The sequence below is a fragment of the Saimiri boliviensis genome, chromosome 9, assembly GCF_048565385.1.
Source record: "Saimiri boliviensis isolate mSaiBol1 chromosome 9, mSaiBol1.pri, whole genome shotgun sequence".
Lineage (NCBI taxonomy): Eukaryota > Metazoa > Chordata > Mammalia > Primates > Cebidae > Saimiri > Saimiri boliviensis.
In genome coordinates, this window is record NC_133457.1 from 4,190,497 (window position 1) to 4,207,939 (window position 17,443).

The window sequence follows — 17,443 nt, forward strand, 5'->3', positions numbered from 1 at the left end:
GATATGATGTGGTACTGATAAGAGTGTATATTTTCTATATTTAAAGTGCAGAGTTCTATAAATGTTAATTACATTTACTTGTTCCAGATCTGAGTTCAAGTCCTGAATATCGTTGTTAATTTTCTGTCTCATTGATCTGTCTAATATTAATGTTGAAGTCTCCCACTATTATTGTGTGGGAGTCTAAGTCTCTTTATAAGTCTTGTATGTCTGCGTATTCCTGTATTGGGTGCGTATATATTTAGGATCTTTAGCTCTTCTTGTTGTTGCATTGATCCTTTTATCATTATATAATGTCCTTCTTTGCTTCTTTTGATCTTTGTTGCTTAATTGTAACTTCTGCTTTTTATTTATTTATTTTAGCTCTCTGTTTGGTTGGTAAATCTTTCTCCATCCCTTGTTTGGAGTCTTTGTGTATCCTCGAATGTGAGATGGATCTGGATGCAGCATACTGATGGGTTTTAGTTTTTTATTCAAATTGCCTGTCTGTCTTTGGATTGGGGGATTTAGTCAATTTAAATTTAGAATTAATAATAAGATATGTGAGTTTAATATTGCCATTAGCTGGCTATTTTGTCTATTAGTTGATGTAAATTCTTCATTATATTGATGCTCTTTTTGATAATTTTTTTAGAAAGGCTGATACTGTTTGTTCCTTTCATATGTGTAGTGGTTCTTTCAGAAGCTCTTGTAAAGCAGGCCTGGTGGTGATGAAATCTCTGAGTGCTTGCTTATTCACAAAAAAACTTTATTTTTCCTTCACATGTGAAGCTTAGTTTGGCTGGATGTGAAATTCTGGGTTGAAAGTTCTTTTCTTTAAGGATGTTGAATATTGGCCCCCACTCTCTTCTGGCTTGTAGGGTTTCTGCTGAGAGATCTGCTGTAAGTCTGATAGGCTTCCCTTTGTGGGTAACCTGACCTTTCTCTCTGGCTGCCCTTAGTATTTTCTCCTTCATTTCAACCCTGGTGAATCTGACGATTATGTGCCTTGGAGTTGCTCTTCTTGAGGAATATCTCTGTGGTGTTCTCTGTATTACCTGGAGTTGAATATTATCCTGCCTTACTAGGCTGGGAAAATTTTCCTGAATAATATCCTGAAGCGTATTTTCCAGCTTGGATTCATTCTCGTCGTCACATTCAGGTACACCTATCAAGCGTAGATTAGGTCTTTTCACATAGTCCCATATTTCTTGAAGACTTTGCTCGTTCCTTTGTATCCTTTTTTCTCTAATCTTGTCTCCTTGTTTTATTTCATTGAGTTGGTCTTGGACCTCTGGTATCCTTTCTTCTGCTTGATCAATTCGGCTGTTAAAACTTGTGCATACTTCACGAAGTTCTCCTATTGTGTTTTTCAGCTCCGTCAATTCACTTATATTCCTCTCTAAATTGTGTATTCTTGTTAACATTTCATCAAATCTTTTTTCAAAGTTCTTAGTTGCTTTAGATTGGGTTAAAACAAGTTCTTTTAATTCACAGAAGTTTCTCATTATCCACGTTTTGAAGCCTGCTTCTGTAATTGGAACACACTCGTTCTCCATCAAGCCTTGTTCCGTTGCTGATGAGGAACTGTGATCCCCCGCTGAGGGAGAGGCGTTCTGATCTTGGGCATTCTCAGCCTTTTTTGGCCGTTTTCCTCCCTTCGTTATAAATTTATCCATCTGTGGTCTTTGAATTCACCGTCTTTGTAATTAGGTTTCTGCGTGGACGTCCAACTTACTGATTCTCAGTGCCGAAATCTGAGCAACCCACTGCACCGACCAAATCAGCGGCGTTAAGATTAATGGTGCTTTTCCGACTCTGCACCAAGAACCGTCGCTCCAAGGCGCCGGCAAAACCGCCTCGCCGGTCACAAGAGTCGCGCTGGCGACCCGTGGGGCTCCTCCGCTGGGAATCTCCTGGTACGTGAGCAACAAGAATTCATGTGAAGGTATGGCGTCCTCTCGTTCTTTGCGCTTTCACTGGGAGCTACAATCCCGAGCTGTTAGTGATCAGCCATCTTGGATCTCTCTCCTTTAAGACCTAATTTGTGATCTAGCATATGGTCTGTGACAATGTCCCATGCACACTAGGGAAGAATGTGTATTCTGTCATTGGGTAGACTGTAATGTACGTGTCTAGTGGATCGAGTTGGTGTATTGTGTTGTTTAAGTCTTCCATTGCCCTATTCCATCTAGCTGTACTGTTCATAATTGAAGTCTCCAGCTATTGCGGAATTGTCTACTTCTCCTTTCAATTCTGTCTGGTTTTACTTCCAACATTTGATTGTCTTATACAGGTGTGTAAACATTTATCATTGTTATATCTTGCTGTATTAAACTTTTAATCAATACATACTATCTTTCATCTTGTAAACTTTTTGATATAAAGTCTATTTTTTTCTGATATTAGTTTAACCACCCTTGCTCTCTTTTGGTTACTATTAATATTTCCAGGGAATATGTTTTTCCATCTTTTCACTTTTAATCTATTTGTGTCTTTGGATCTAAAATGACTCCTTTGTAGACTGATACATAGTCGTATGACATATAACAATGTTTTGACCAACACCGGACTAAACATATGATGATGATCTTATAAAATTACAATTTTATATTCAAACATATGTTTAGATTAAAAAATACCTATCATTGTGTTTAGATTAAAAAATACCAGTCATTGTGATAAAATTACCTATGGTATTCAGTACAGTAATATGCTGTACAGGTTTGTAGCCCAGGAGTGATTGGCTATACCTTCTAGCCTAGGTGTGTAGTATACTGTACCATCTAGGTCTGTGTAAGCACACTATGTGATACTCACAATGATAAAATTGCCTAATGATACATTTCTCAGGATATATCCTGGTTGTTAAGCAGTACGTAACTGTAGTGGGGTCATGTTTTTTATCCATTCTGCTAATCTTCATCTTTTGATTGGAGAGTTTAATTCATTTATGTTAAGTAATTACTGAAAGGAGGAACTTACCTCTGTCATTTTGCTATTTGTTTTCTATATACTTCATAGACGGTTGCCTTTCATGTCCTGCAATACTGTCTTCATTTTGTTTAGTTGATTGTTTCTAGTGAAACATTTATATTCCTTTCTCATATTTTATGTATATATTCTACATCTACTTTCTTTGTGGTTACATTTGGGAGTACAGTTAACATTCTAAAGTTATAATAATTTTATTTGAATTTACACCAGCTTAACTTCAATAACATATTGAAGTTATGGTCTTTTAGAGCTACTTTAGAGCTGGGTCTATTCTGTTTTTGGTTGTTGATGTTACAAAATTACATCTTTATTCATAGTGTATCCTAAGTATTCATAGCATATAAACACATAAAATTGGAAAAGTTATTCTGAAGTTGAGTAATCTCCCTGTCATAACTCTGAAAGTACTGAAATTTACTATGAAGAATTCCTGCTTGATAATTAAACCATAGAGTCTATCTGGATCTGTTTTGACTATAAAGACACATAATATTTGAAAATAGCAGATACGCCCTCACACATAGATAAGATTCATTTTCATTTCTCTGTAATGATTTTAAAGTTCAGAAAAAGAGAAATTTATGCATAAATTATAGTGTATTTTATGCTAATATATTGTACAGAGTTTATAAAATTTACTATTTTGCTGTATAACAAGTGTTAATATTTTAATTCTATAACTGAAAAAAATTCTTATATTAAATTACCTTTGACTACAGACCTAAAATTATTGACTACATGAAGCTTCCACTACTTTCAGCACATTTTTGGGAAATTAATTTCCTCATTATAAAGAATCCAATGGGGAAAAAAATCAATGGAATCACCATGCTTATAGAGTATTTTGAGTTTTTTGAAAAAATTTATTTTTGTAAAGAAAGTTATTTAGCTGAGAAAGTAGTATTCAGGAAGTATTGACAGTGTGTGTATGACTTCTTGAAAATTAATCAGCACGCAGAAACTATTGTTTTTGCTAATATGTGTGTATTCCATATATTTCTCAGCCACCTTTGCAGTTATTTAGCCATGTGATTGAGTTCTGGGGCTAGAAAAACACTCGAGAGACAGCAGGTAAAAGGGATATGGCTTTATTCAGCAGCTCTCCCATTAGCAGCTCTCTTACACTGTCTGCTCTGTCAGGACTCTGCTTGAGCTGGCTGTTCCCACACAGAGCTGCATGGCCGGCTTTCCCTTGCCTTCAGGATCAGCAGCTTAACTCTTTTTCTCTCTGAGCATGGGCGAGCTGAGCTGTGTCCTGGCTCCCCCTTTTCTGTCTCCAAGACGGACAGCTCTGACTCTCTGTTTCTCTGGGTGCAAGCATGCCTGTACAGTGTCAGTGGGGCAATTATACCTTTTACAGACAATAGTGGCTTAGAACCAAGTGATAGCCTTCCCATGTTATGACTACATGGCTGTGATAACAAGTGGAGTTATACCCCTGCATTTTAAACTCGCTAAGTCACTCTGGATGTTCACCTTGGTCTACCTTTGACCAAAGCGCAGCCATGATCCTTACACAGGCACAAGCAGGTTCATACTGATTTAAGTGAGGCAGAAGGAGTGGGTTAAACTATAATGATGACTAGGGAGTGGGACTGGGGGGAAAGTTCCCATCCATGGCCTGGCAATTTGCAAGCTTTGAATTTTCCACCCAGGCCAAAGGAGGAGGCACACGCAGGCTTTTATATCAGCATGTTTAGATGTGGGGCCAAATGGGACAGGGGAGGTGAGATTAAAATAAGTTGAAAGTTAAACATAAAAAAAAATGAAGTCAGACTCTATTACAGGGTTTCTCCTAACTACTTTCTGTACTTCAGGAGCACAGAGGAGAGACCTCAGGAGATGGTGCTGTGACCTCTTAACACAGAGCACAGTTGGCTACAGCTGATCCCTCTAAGAGAATGCATGACCAGTTCTGAGAATGGTAAAAGACATAATGATGGAATCTAACTGCTTTTGCTCAAACCATGCTGACAGGAAAAAAGGAAGTCCCTCTTTTCTTTTCTGCTTTCCAAAATCTTTTCAGTGACAAACACCTATTAGCAGAAATTAATGGATGTCTCAGAAATGTACACCTGTGCTCCAGGTATACAAGTAGCACTACAGAAAACACTATGGAAGCATGGATTTGGAGCAAAGTCAATGGGGAAATAACTGATACACTCCTTACCTCTGTTATCTCAGCATCTGTGCCCATCCCCTTTAATATTATTATTATTATTATTATTATTATTATTATTATTATTTTGAGATGGAGTTTCACTCTTGTTACCCAGGCTGGAGTGCAATGGCGCGATCTCGGCTCACCGCAACATCCACCTCCTGGGTTCAGGCAATTCTCCTGTCTCAGCCTCCTGAGTAGCTGGGATTACAGGCACACGCCACCGTGCCCAGCTAATTTTTTGTATTTTTAGTAGAGACGGGGTTTCACCATGTTGACCAGGATGGTCTCGATCTCTCGACCTCGTGATCCACCCGCCTCGGCCTCCCAAAGTGCTGGGATTACAGGCTTGAGCCACCGCGCCCGGCCCCCTTTAATATTATTTTACTTCTGTAGAAACGCTCTCATGCTTCTGCATTTATTCAAACAAAATAGGTTCACTCTCTCCCCAAAAGGGGGAAATACAGATAAGAATGTTAACATCACCTTTTTGATCTATCTGTTAGCTTAGTCCCTCTACTGGTTCTACTCTACAACTTAGCAACAAAGTAAAAACACTAGTCATCAGCACTAATCCTTATCTAAATTAGTAACATGAAGAACAAAGAGGGACAAATGCTATGTGCAAAGTTGCTAGTTTTTGTTTCTGTAACTAGTCAGAAGAAACTTTGTTTCTTTCTTTTCTTTTTTTTTTTTTTTTTTTTTTTTTTTTTTTTTTTTTTTTTTTTTTGTTTAGGCAGAGTTTCTCACTGTTTCCCAGGCTGGAGTGCAGTGGTGCCCTCTTAGGTCACTGCAGCCTCCACCTCCCAGGTTCCAGCAATTTTCCTGCCTCAGCCTCCTGGGTAGCTGGGATTACAAGCACATGCTACCACGCCCAGCTAATTTTTGTGTTTTTAGTAGAGACAGGGTTTCACCATGTTGGCCAGACAGATCTCAAACTGCTGACTTCAGGTGATCCGCCCGCCTCAGCCTCCCAAAGTGCTAGGATTACAAAGCATAAGCCACTGTGCCCGGTCAAGAAATGTGATAATTATAACTTCTCCGATTATCCATGACATGTTCCATTTACCTCAGCTAGTGTCTCCTATCATAGTTATTAACCTGATAGAATAACATCAAATATTTATTTCTGAAGATCTAATGACTCAGTGATTTTCTCTTGCCTGGATGTCTGTTATTTTTCCTTAATTTGTACTGTTTACTAAGTACATGCTAAAAGGTAACTCAGAGAATCCGCCTATTATCCTCTCAGTGCCCATTATGTAGCAGGAACCTAATTTAACCCTGAAAATCAGAGTCAATTGCTTCAGCCAATAAAGTATCCCCTTCTTTGACAGTTAATTCATTAAAAATTTATGAAAAACCCAACATAGCTTCACGGTAGTCTCAACATCTAATCTAATGTAACAGGGGTTGTGTCTCCTGGCAGAATCATTTCTTAGTTTTTTCGGGGGATCTGAGGTTCCTAAGTCAGCAGAGTCCGAAATCGCAGGGATGGGAAGCAAACTTTTGTAAAGGATAATTAGATTTAATAGTAAGAGCCGGGCGCGGTGGCTCAAGCCTGTAATCCCAGCACTTTGGGAGGCCGAGGCGGGTGGATCACGAGGTCGACAGATCGAGACCATCCTGGTCAACATAGTGAAACCCTGTCTCTACTAAAAATACAAAACACTAGCTGGGCATGGTGGCGCGTGCCTGTAATCCCAGCTACTCAGGAGGCTGAGGCAGGAGAATTGCCTGAACCCAGGAGGCGGAGGTTGTGGTGAGCCGAGATCGCGCCATTGCACTCCAGCCTGGGTAACAAGAGCGAAACTCCGTCTCAAAAGAAAAAAAAAAAAGATAGTAAGAGAAGCCTCTTTTATTTCTGCCTCTTGACTCACAGAGCCATGAGTTCTGGCTTTGGAAGAAATAGCACCTATGTGTCCCAAACGTATAGTGTATGCTGTAGCAAAGAATCTAACTCAGTGACATAGAGGGAAAGACCTGTGAGTGCCATTCTGCCAACCTTTTTTTTTTTGTCATCAGTGTTGAGTGAGACTTCAAGGTAATAAATTTTGGTGTGTTGTAAAGCCATGAATAGTGGTGCTGGCCAAAGCATTGCTGACAAGCAAAGCAAATTCATATCCAGAACAAATACGCATTTGTGTGAATTCAAATCTCTGACCTCTTGGTGGAGGAGAAACTGGATGAGAAGAGCATGGGTCCTTGAGTTCTTCCTGTAGAGGTGAGACACTAGGAGAGCCACTGAGCCCAGAACATGTTTTGGACTTTGTGTTTGAGAAATAGATGTTTATTACATTAAGCCACTGAGATTTCGGTGGTGTTTATGACAACTTTTAGCCTAGTCTGGCTATTTCAAGCAGGAAATTTGAAATTTCCCTTCAATACAAAATTAAATAATTCTGAAGATCTATGAACGAATTAAAGACTTAACAGTTTTACACACAAAATCTTCATTTCTTTAACATGCAATATTTAAAATACACATATCTTCATGTTAGATCTATGCATTGAATGTCCTGTTTTTCATTAATTAATTTGCTTTTTAAAATAGAGATAAGGTCTCACTGTGTCACCCAGGCCAGTCTTGATCCTGGGCTCAAGCAATCCTCCCACCTCAGCCTCCCAAAGTGCTGGGATTACAGGCAATAGCTACCATCTTGTCTGAGCAAATTTTGTATGTTCATTCAGAAATTAACTTCCAGGTCTGAAATAATGAGGATAATTTTAAATTTTTATTACTAAAATTGCTGTTGGTATGATAGATATATTTTTTAATTTCAAGAAACTCAAAGAATACCTCCCTCTCTGTCTAAAAGACATGTTTTATATTTTAAAAATTAGAGAACTATTGATGAAATCAAAATGTTAATTACTCAAAAAATTAAAAGTGAAGCGTTTTTTTCCCCCATTCCTCATTTTTTCTTATGTGGAATATAATTTTCTTCTTTCTCCATTATGTTTCTGATCTTCCTAAAAAGGATGAACTGTGTGATTGCCAATTTTCTTTTTCATCATGTTCCAAAGCTTTTAAAATATGATCACATCTTGAAAATCTATTTTTTTTTTTACAGAAATTACTGATACAAGGCCAGACTATAAGGTGGAAAGGAGACTTGAGAATTTCTCTCTCCCTGCTGTGTCAATATACCAAATGAACCAGGAAAAAATATTAAATGGTATGTGCAGCCCAAGCTCTGTTTATTGAATGGATGGCTTAGTATGAATATCTGTGAGAATTTTTCATACTAAAGGGTATCTTAGATAACTATAGCAAAGCATTCCTAAATATTGTTTAGAATCCACTTTGATATAGAAATACAGTGATTGCCTAATTATTAGAAAGAAACATGACTACTAGAATACAGAATGGTTTTAATGACTGTCTTAGTCTGCTTTGTATGGATATTAGGTAATTCATAAAGAATATAAATTTGTTTCTTACAATTCAGATATCGGGGAAGTCCACAATTGAGGGGCCACATGTGGTCAGCTTCTGGTGAGGCCTCATGCTGTATGATACCATGGTAGGAGGCATCACGGAGCAAGAGGGGCACATGAGAAAGAGCCACACTGGGTTTTAAACAGACCCACTTCTTTAATAACACATTAAATCTGGTAAACCACTAATCCACTCGTGGGACCCAAGTCCTCAGGACCGAATCATTTCTTAAAAGCATTACCTCTTAATACTTTAACATTTGGGGATTAAGTTTCAGCATGAGTTTCTGAGGGGACAAACATTCAAACCATAGAAATGACTTATTAAGCCATGTATAAACAAAGACAAATAATCCATCCCAAATATTGCATAATTTTTTCCAACTTTCTTCATATAGTGTGTATGTTGGAGGTTTCTTCAGTTTGCCACTTTCATGATTTTCTATATTAAATATAAAGTTGTATCTATTCACATAACTTTCACCTCTTCCATCCTGACATTCCAGTCTGTGCAATGTATATCTGTTACATTTGTTTTCCTCTGCAATATGTCCTTGAATTTGGGGAAATGGTTTTCTCTACCCCATATGAATGTGATGAGACTATCTAGAAAAGGGGCCTACTCTCCATCACCACAGAGGCAAATCCGTGACCTCAAAGCACCAATACTGTGTGTGTGTGTGTGTGTGTGTGTGTGTGTGTTTGTTGTTGTTATTGAGACGGTCTCTCTGTGTCACCCAGTCTGGAGTGCAGTGATGCAATATCATCTCACTGCAACCTCCGCCTTCCAGGATCAAGCCATTCTCCTGCCTCAGCCACCCAAGTGGCTGGGATTATAGGCTCCTCCCACCACGCCCAGCTAATTTTTGTATTTTTAGTAGAGACAGGGTTTCACCATGTTGATCAGGCTGATCTTGAACTCCTGACCTCAAATGATCCACCCACCTCAGCCTCCCAAAGTGCTGGGATTACAGACATGAGCCACTGAACCCAGCCCCAATACTATATTTAGGGGAAAGAGAGTTGCGATTATGTATAATGCTGTAAAGACTCTTGGCCTAGAGCTGTTGACAGCTTCTTCACTTCATGTAGAGTCTCTTGAGAAAAGCAAAGTCAAGACAGAAAATGTTCTGATGACATGGTATTAGTCACCACTTGTATCTACTCCCTTAGATCTCTCAGGTAAGTGAATCGTATACATCCTATTTTTCCTAAGTAGATTTCCATCTTTTGCAACCAAAAGTTCTGAAATTAAAGCCCTCATGTACCACCTTTCACTGTTTATCTTGATGAGATGTCTTTTAAATTAATTTTATAATATGAAAAAAATGTGATAAAGGAATCACAAAAATAACTGTAGCAATTAGCAAAACAAAAAAAAAAAATCATGCACGGTGTTTTTATAAAAGTCTAAGATAAAAAGTATTTTCATTAATCCCAAAATAGGAAAAGGCGAAGCCAAGTTGGTATTGGTATTGGTATTGATTGGTATTACAAAGCAATGTTGGCTGTGCTCGCCCATACTGGATATCAGAGTTTTCAGGCCCCCGCAGTGTACAGAGCACTGATTTCTAATCCAGTACCACACGATTTGTTCTAGCCTTCCTCCCATGCCTGTCGTCTGTCACCTCCCACCCCAAGACTCCCATCTGCTCTGGCTACAGCATTCCAGACTATTTTCTGTAAGCCTCCCTCCCTTATTGACTATGGATTCCCGGCAACCCTTGCCCTCCAGGTAAGACAGGCAGGATAGATAGGGCCAGATTGGATAAGAATTGCCCTTTGTCATGGTGAAATTCTGTGAGGGCTTCACAATGAATACTCTTTCTTGATTTCTGGCAATTCCATGAAGGGTCTTTCTCAAAGACATCCGGTAAAAATCTGGTGGTTTTCCTGAGGAAAAATCTCTTATGACTCTGACTCTGGAAAGCCCTTCACTGTTTTGCCAGCATGCACTAAGCCTCCAGCAATTCATTAAAAATGTTATCTAAATATTTTTACTCCTGCTTTGGAGTCCAATGGTTTCTGCTTCAGAGAAACAGATCTTGGTTGCTTTATCTCTCTGGATGTACCTGACTCTAAAGTTTACAAGGTAGTGGTTTGCCTTGTGCTCTCCTTCATTCTCTGATGGATCTAACTCCATAAGACACATTTTTTATTCTTATTTTTTAAAAATTGTAGCATTAAAAATATAATTACAAAAGTAATTCATTTGCATTAAAGATATTTAGAGTATACAGAAACAAAAAGAAAACTAAAAATTGATCATAATTTCAACAAGTAGATATGATGACATATATTTTGACATCTATCTTTCCCTGAGTTTTTCAAAAATATTGAAAGCATTAATTCACTTGTGTATCATTAAGAGATGCTTCTAATTTTCCATTGGCCAACGCAAATGTAGAAAAATCTCCTTAGGGCAGATGAGTTTATTCCTGCACAGACCCATTTGGTTGTGCACATTGGTTACAATGGCTGAGCCTGGGAGTATCATCCTGGAATCTTGAGTATGGTACACTTTTGAAACCTGTGCTGGAACCTGGGTAACTGAGGGCAGTAAGAGGGGGCAGGGATGCTTCTGTCTAGGCGAGACAAAGTTTACATAGCAAGTCTAAGTGGCAGCAGTGGGAACAATGGGAAGCCTAATGTAAGCCCTCATAGGGGACTGGTCAGAGTTTCCATGTCTTTCTCTGTGTAAGGTTTCGTACAGTGCATAAAGAAATGAGCCTTCAGAAGGAGATCTTGGACTTCCTGAGAATGTGAACATTGGAATTCCCAGCAACTAAATAAAAGAATAGCTTCGTTATCAATTGTTCTTTTAAGATTAAATGGGCCACATTTATAGTCAGATGCTTTTTTTTTTTTTTTTTTTACAAAGTTTACTCCTGTTTTTATTTATTAACATTTCTAAAGACTTTTGAAAACTTAAAGCCAAGCCAACACTAATATAAGCTTCTCTTACTGATACGGTTTGGCCAAGTCCTCATCCAAAGTTCATCTCAAATTATAATCCTCATCATCCCCATGAGTGGAGGGAGTGACGTGGTAGGAGGGGATTGAATCGTGGAAGAGGGCTGTGATCCTCCCATGCTGTTCTTATGATAGTGAAAGAGTTCTCACAAGATCTGATGGTTTTATAAATGGCAGTTTTCCCTGGGCTTTCTCTCTTTCCTGCTGCCTTGTGAAGAAGGTTCATGCTTCTCCTTTGCCTTCCACCATAATTGTAACTTTCCTGAGGCCTCTCCAGCCATGCAGAACTATGAGTCAATTAAACTTATTTCCTTGATAAATTACCCAGTTTGAGGTAGTATTTTTATAGCAGCGTGAAAATGGACTAATCCACTTACTTTGAGAAATTCATGCAAAAGTTTAAAAACTGTAAGTAGTTAAGAAGACCTCAAATCCTAGAGTTTCAGATTTGATGTTCCTAGAATGAAGTAATCACGGGAAGCACCAGGAAGGGAATGGAGAAATAAGAAAATAAAGTATAGGATGCCAAAACAAGTGTGTTGATATGAAGGTTGCTTCATTGGGCAACTGGTGCTTAGTTCCACTGAGACTACACGGGGGTTATTCCCTGGTCCTCCTAACCTACCCTGCAAATAGGTTGAGAACACTCCTATGATCAGAGAAAGGCTAAAGCTGCAAGAACTTGCAGTAAAAATGTATCAAAACGAAACCAAAAGGTAAGTACTTGTAGAGGAGATGTGATTGAGGCACCAAGAGCCCCTGCTACACCCAGGATGTTGTTTTCCTACCCAAGTTCTACTAGAAGGCTCTGAATGGGAGGTTCTTCAGCCTAGTTTATCTACCAAAAGGTGCTTTTTAAATTTTCCATTTGGCTATGTTTTCTTTGCTTATAGCTGCCTTCACTGGAAGGGCTGATGGCTAGCCAGCCCTATGCATGGATTGCTCTTGCTGAGAGGCAAAATTCTTTTCAAGTGTGTGGACAGAGAGCATCACTTACCAAGATAATTTCCTTAATAAGGATAACTTCAGTCTGGGAGTGGAAGTCTTTAGTTTAAGTCTTTCCTGGGCTGCAGTGTCTTTTCTTCCTCTTTAGCCCCAAACATCTCTGCATCTGTTGTGGAAGTCTGGAATTACCTCAAGCTGTTGGACAATCTCTCTTAGGACCCAATATTGTAACTAGGTGCCATTTCCCAGCAAATCTCCCATTCAGAGAGCCTGATTTCTGGTTTTATCTTGTAAAAAAAAGTTCAAGTATTTTAATTTAGCCAATTATATAGTATTTGAGTAGTGAAAAGTTATATAATAAAATAAATCCAGATAAAGGGGAATGAGAATCTTCTTGGGAACTAATTTAGAGACCTGACATGCTCTCGTGTGGCCAATGTCAGCCTTTCCCTCATGGGTCCGCTAGTGTCTGAATGCCAGTGTCTTAACTGGATCCAGAGATTTCTGGTCCTCACTCCTAGGCTCTGTTCCAGAAGTGTCTACCAACAAGGTGAAAGGAATGGGAAAAGTGGAAAAGAAATACATCAGACTGTGTTTCTCCACCAGGGTCCTGTATTATTTAGGCTGCAAGGTAGGCTACTATAATAGAGAGACCAAGAAACTTCAACAAAAAGAACTTTATCCTTGTCCATGGCATAGTTTAGAGATAAGTAGGCCGACTTGGCCTTGCAGTCATCTCTGCCATACTCAACTTATAGCTGTGACGTCCCTGTGCAGTTCTGGAAAGATGCTCCAAAGATTGCCATCTACCCACCAGTGAAAAGGAAGACCTATTCCCAATCATTTTCAGTTGTTCAAGTCTCAGAGTGGTACACAGAACTTTTTGTCTTTTTATATCCCTCTAAGCAAAACTTTGTGATGTGGTTACCCTTAACTGTAAGATAAAAGATATCTGGAAATTATAAACGTTAGCTGGGAAGATATGTGATTCCTTTCTACTCTATTTTATGGAAAGAAGAGAATAGATAGTTACAGACAACTACCAATTAGCGACAAATCTCCACAGAGCCAGAGGCTTTATCAGCACTCGCTTGCCTCTTAGTATCAGATGCTTCAGACTTGAAATGTAAGAAGTGGAGAGCCGGGCGCGGTGGCTCAAGCGCCGGGCGCGGTGGCTCACGCCTGTCATCCCAGCACTCTGGGAGGCCGAGGCGAGTGGATCACGAGGTCGAGAGATCGAGACCATCCTGGTCAACATGGTGAAACCCCGTCTCTACTAAAAGTGCAAAAAACTAGCTGGGCATGGTGGTGCGTGCCTGTAATCCCAGCTACTCAGGAGGCTGAGGCAGGAGAATTGCCTGAACCCAGGAGGCGGAGGTTGCGGTGAGCCGAGATCGTGCCATTGCACTCCAGCCTGGGTAACAAGAGCGAAACTCCGTCTAAAAAAAAAAAAAAGAAGTGGAGGGAGAGAAAGTGGCAGCTAAGTCATTACGTTGCTTACATTTTGTTTATCTCTACTGTAGGTATTTCACGAAATAAACAAAAAGCATCCTAAAAATTTTTAGGAGTAGGAATACTCTATATTGTAACTATTTAAAATTATTGATATTAGTAGTATCAATATTGTGGTAGATTAAATTGTTGTCCACAGATATTCATTTCCTCCTCCCTGAAGAAGGAATATACAACCATGTCAATGGCTAGGTGAGTTACAGTGCCTCCCCAAGTGCACAGTATACACACCTGCACCATTCATGGTATACTCAATCATGTGGCATGCATGCAATATATGCCACAACCAAGCAGGAGTTTTGGGAACCATGCAATAACATCATGTCCCAAATAGGGACTCAGCCCAACATTCTACTCACAGTGATCCTCAGTTGACATGAAATGCAACTAACTCATAAATCTTTGTTTTTCTTAAGCTACTAAAATTGTGGAATTATCCGTTACCTTAAATGCAGTTCAGCTAATATGATCCTTCTTATTGTATATGAATCTGGAATTTAAGAATAATGTATGGGAATGAGTGAGATTGACTAGGGAGGAGACGTAGTGGAATGAGAACGAAGGAGCATCAACCATCACCAACATTTAAGGAATGCAGAGAGGAAATAGATGCTGCAGAGGACACTGGGAAAGAGTGGACTGAGATGTAGGAGAGGGATCGAATAAAAACCGGTCTTTTTCATGGAAGCTGATTAATAAGGCTTTCATCAGAAAAACATAAACACTTCTAATTATTTCAATCAGAAAAAGATTGATTATAACTTAGAAATTTAGACAATTGCTGTTAATAATCACAGCTGAAAAAAAATAATAATCACAGCTGACTGCATGTTTGCAGAAGCCTTTGCTGGTGCCCATTGATTCCAGAAAAATAACTGATTTTTGCTTCCTTTCTGTCTTTCAAATCTTGAGCAAGTTGTCGCTGCTAGAATGTAAATAACTGCAAAATTCTGGTGGGAAAGGAGTTTGAAAACTTTAATTCCTGGTGTTTCTAGCTCCAGCAATAGTCAGAAGAGAATAGAAAGGAGTGGGGTATTTACTGACCAAAAAAAAAAAAAAAAAAAAAGAATAAAACTAACAAAACAAAACAAAACAATATCTAGTACAAAAGCCAATGGAGGAAAGGATTTCAAAAAAAAAAAACGAAGAAAAGTGCCAATGATGGCAAGTGACTTAGAGAGGTTAATACTGTATAAACTGGAAGATAGCCATTAGAATTATGAACTAGCAGGATTCATTATTTTGGAAAGTTATATATGAAAGTCTTACTTGAATGACTTTAGATGGATATGAGAAATGAAAAAACGTAGACCACTCTTTCAAGATAGAAATAAGGATAAGGAGAAGAAAAAAAAAAAGGGTGGCAAAATAAAGAAAAAATATGATGCAGGATCAAGAAAAAATAATTTTAAAGTGATAGAAACTCACTCACGTTTCAGGTAGAAATGAAGTAGTATAAATAGAGAAAGAAGGGCTGAAAGTATGAACAAGAATAAAATTAATGTAGCAAGTTCCAGAAGAAAATGCATGTGTATAAAAATTAGATCACAAATAGTAGGCTAACCTGTCAGAGGAGGGATGCCACCATCCTCTAAGCCAGGCGTCCCCAAACTACGGCCCGAGGGCCGCATGCGGCCCCCTGAGGCCATTTATCCGGCCCCCCGCCGCACTTCAGGAAGGGGCACCTCTTTCATTGGTGGTCAGTGAGAGGAGCACAGTATGTGGCGGCCCTCCAACGGTCTGAGGGACAGTGAACTGGCCCCTGTGTAAAAAGTTTGGGGACGCCTGCTCTAAGGCTTAATTAAGGAAAAGAGATGAAGATGGGCATAATTGTAGATGTCATTGCAGCTATGAAAAGGAAATAGAATGTAAGCAATTGATGCACAAACGATGTCTCTTTTTCTCATAAAAATGAAAGCAGAGTTGGCTGGGTGTAATCCCAGCACTTTGGGAGGCTGAGGCGGGTGGATCACGAGGTCAAGAGATCGAGACCATCCTGGTCAACATGGTGAAACCCCGTCTCTACGAAAAATACAAAAAATTAGCTGGGCATGGTGGCTCGTGCCTGTAATCCCAGCTACTCAGGAGGCTGAGGCAGGAGAATTGCCTGAATCCAGGAGGCGCAGGTTGTGGTGAGCCGAGTTTGTGCCATTGCACTCCAGCCTGGTTAACAAGAGCGAAACTCTTGTCTCAAAAAAAAAAAAAAAAAAAAAAAAAAAAGGCAGAGTTATCTGCTTATCAAATGAACAAAAATAAAAATCAGTAGTTCTCAGTGGTGGTGAAGGTATTTTCAAATAGAATCTTACACATTGTTGTTGGGAATATAAATCATCTATTTTTCTGGTAGTAACATGGCAATTTGGATCCAGAAGTTTATGTAAACACTTAACTAAAACTGGGCCTGTATGTCAATTTTGCCCTCATATGTATTGAGGACAGCTGCGGCACAATCTTGCTAAGCCGAAACCCCAGCAAATGAGGTGCAAAAGCATTGGTGCAAAATGCACTGAGGAAAATTGCATTGCACTCACAAGGCAAAACTTTCGATCAAGCTTTTGGCTTAGGGAAGGCAAGAAAAACTCTTAAATGAATATTTTGATTCACCTTAGAATTGTTATAAGCCTTATAAATGTACAAATATAACGAAAAGGAAAGTTTGAGTGAAATAACATAGTGCTTGTTTCCACCTCCTCATATCATCCTTGAGTACTCAACAGACTCAAGTTCAAAAGATGGTACATCATCACCAGGTGCCAAAGGCATCTTCTCTCTAGGTTAAGAGGCAGACAGTTATGAATGCTAGAACTTGATGGACAGCATACCTAGGACATGCAGACAGTGGGCTGAGAACTTCTTTCTGATCACCAAACTAGCCTACAGCTCTACTTATAGGACAAACGTATGTGTGGGACAGATTTTTTTAAAGCAGAAATAATAAAATTGTATGCTTATTGCACATCAGGAACTATTCCAACTACTTTACATCTGTTAACTCACTTATTTCTAAAAATAGCCCTTCTGAGATATTTATATTGTCATCTGCATTTTACAGATGGTGCAAGCGATCCACAGAGAAGTTAATTAACTTGCCCAAAGTTGTGCAGCTAAGGAATGGCTTTAAAAAGAAAAATAATTTTTTTAAAATTATGAAATGAAAAAAAAAAAAAGACACAGTACGGTGAGGTCCTATGTACAATTTAGTCTACATAAGAAGGTAGGGGGAATCAAATGCAGTAAGCATTCATTATAATAAACAGCAGTATATATTTCTGGTCTTTCCTCAGTGCTATGTTAATTCTCCTGTTCATTGTCATTGTGGTATAAAGGAACCTGATCATGTGGGCGTATTACAAAATAATGTATCAGCACACCAGATTTATGACATCTTATTAATTGAACCTGATGAGCAAGAAATTGAAAATACTCTGGGTGCCT

The 17,443-nt window shown here is 38.9% G+C and overlaps 1 long non-coding RNA gene across 5 annotated transcripts in view; it reads left to right on the forward strand.

Moving 5' to 3' along the window:
• Positions 1 to 17,443, forward strand: part of LOC141585566 (uncharacterized) — a 139,937-nt gene that overhangs the window by 6,876 nt on the left and 115,618 nt on the right. For 2 of the 5 annotated variants that reach the window (XR_012519095.1, XR_012519094.1), the window contains exons 4-5: positions 1,693 to 4,900; positions 8,212 to 8,316. This is a non-coding gene — a long non-coding RNA (uncharacterized LOC141585566). Of the gene's footprint in view, positions 1 to 1,692; positions 4,901 to 7,162; positions 8,317 to 17,443 lie in introns of all 5 variants that reach the window. The other 3 variants (XR_012519097.1, XR_012519098.1, XR_012519096.1) reach the window with 3 other exon arrangements.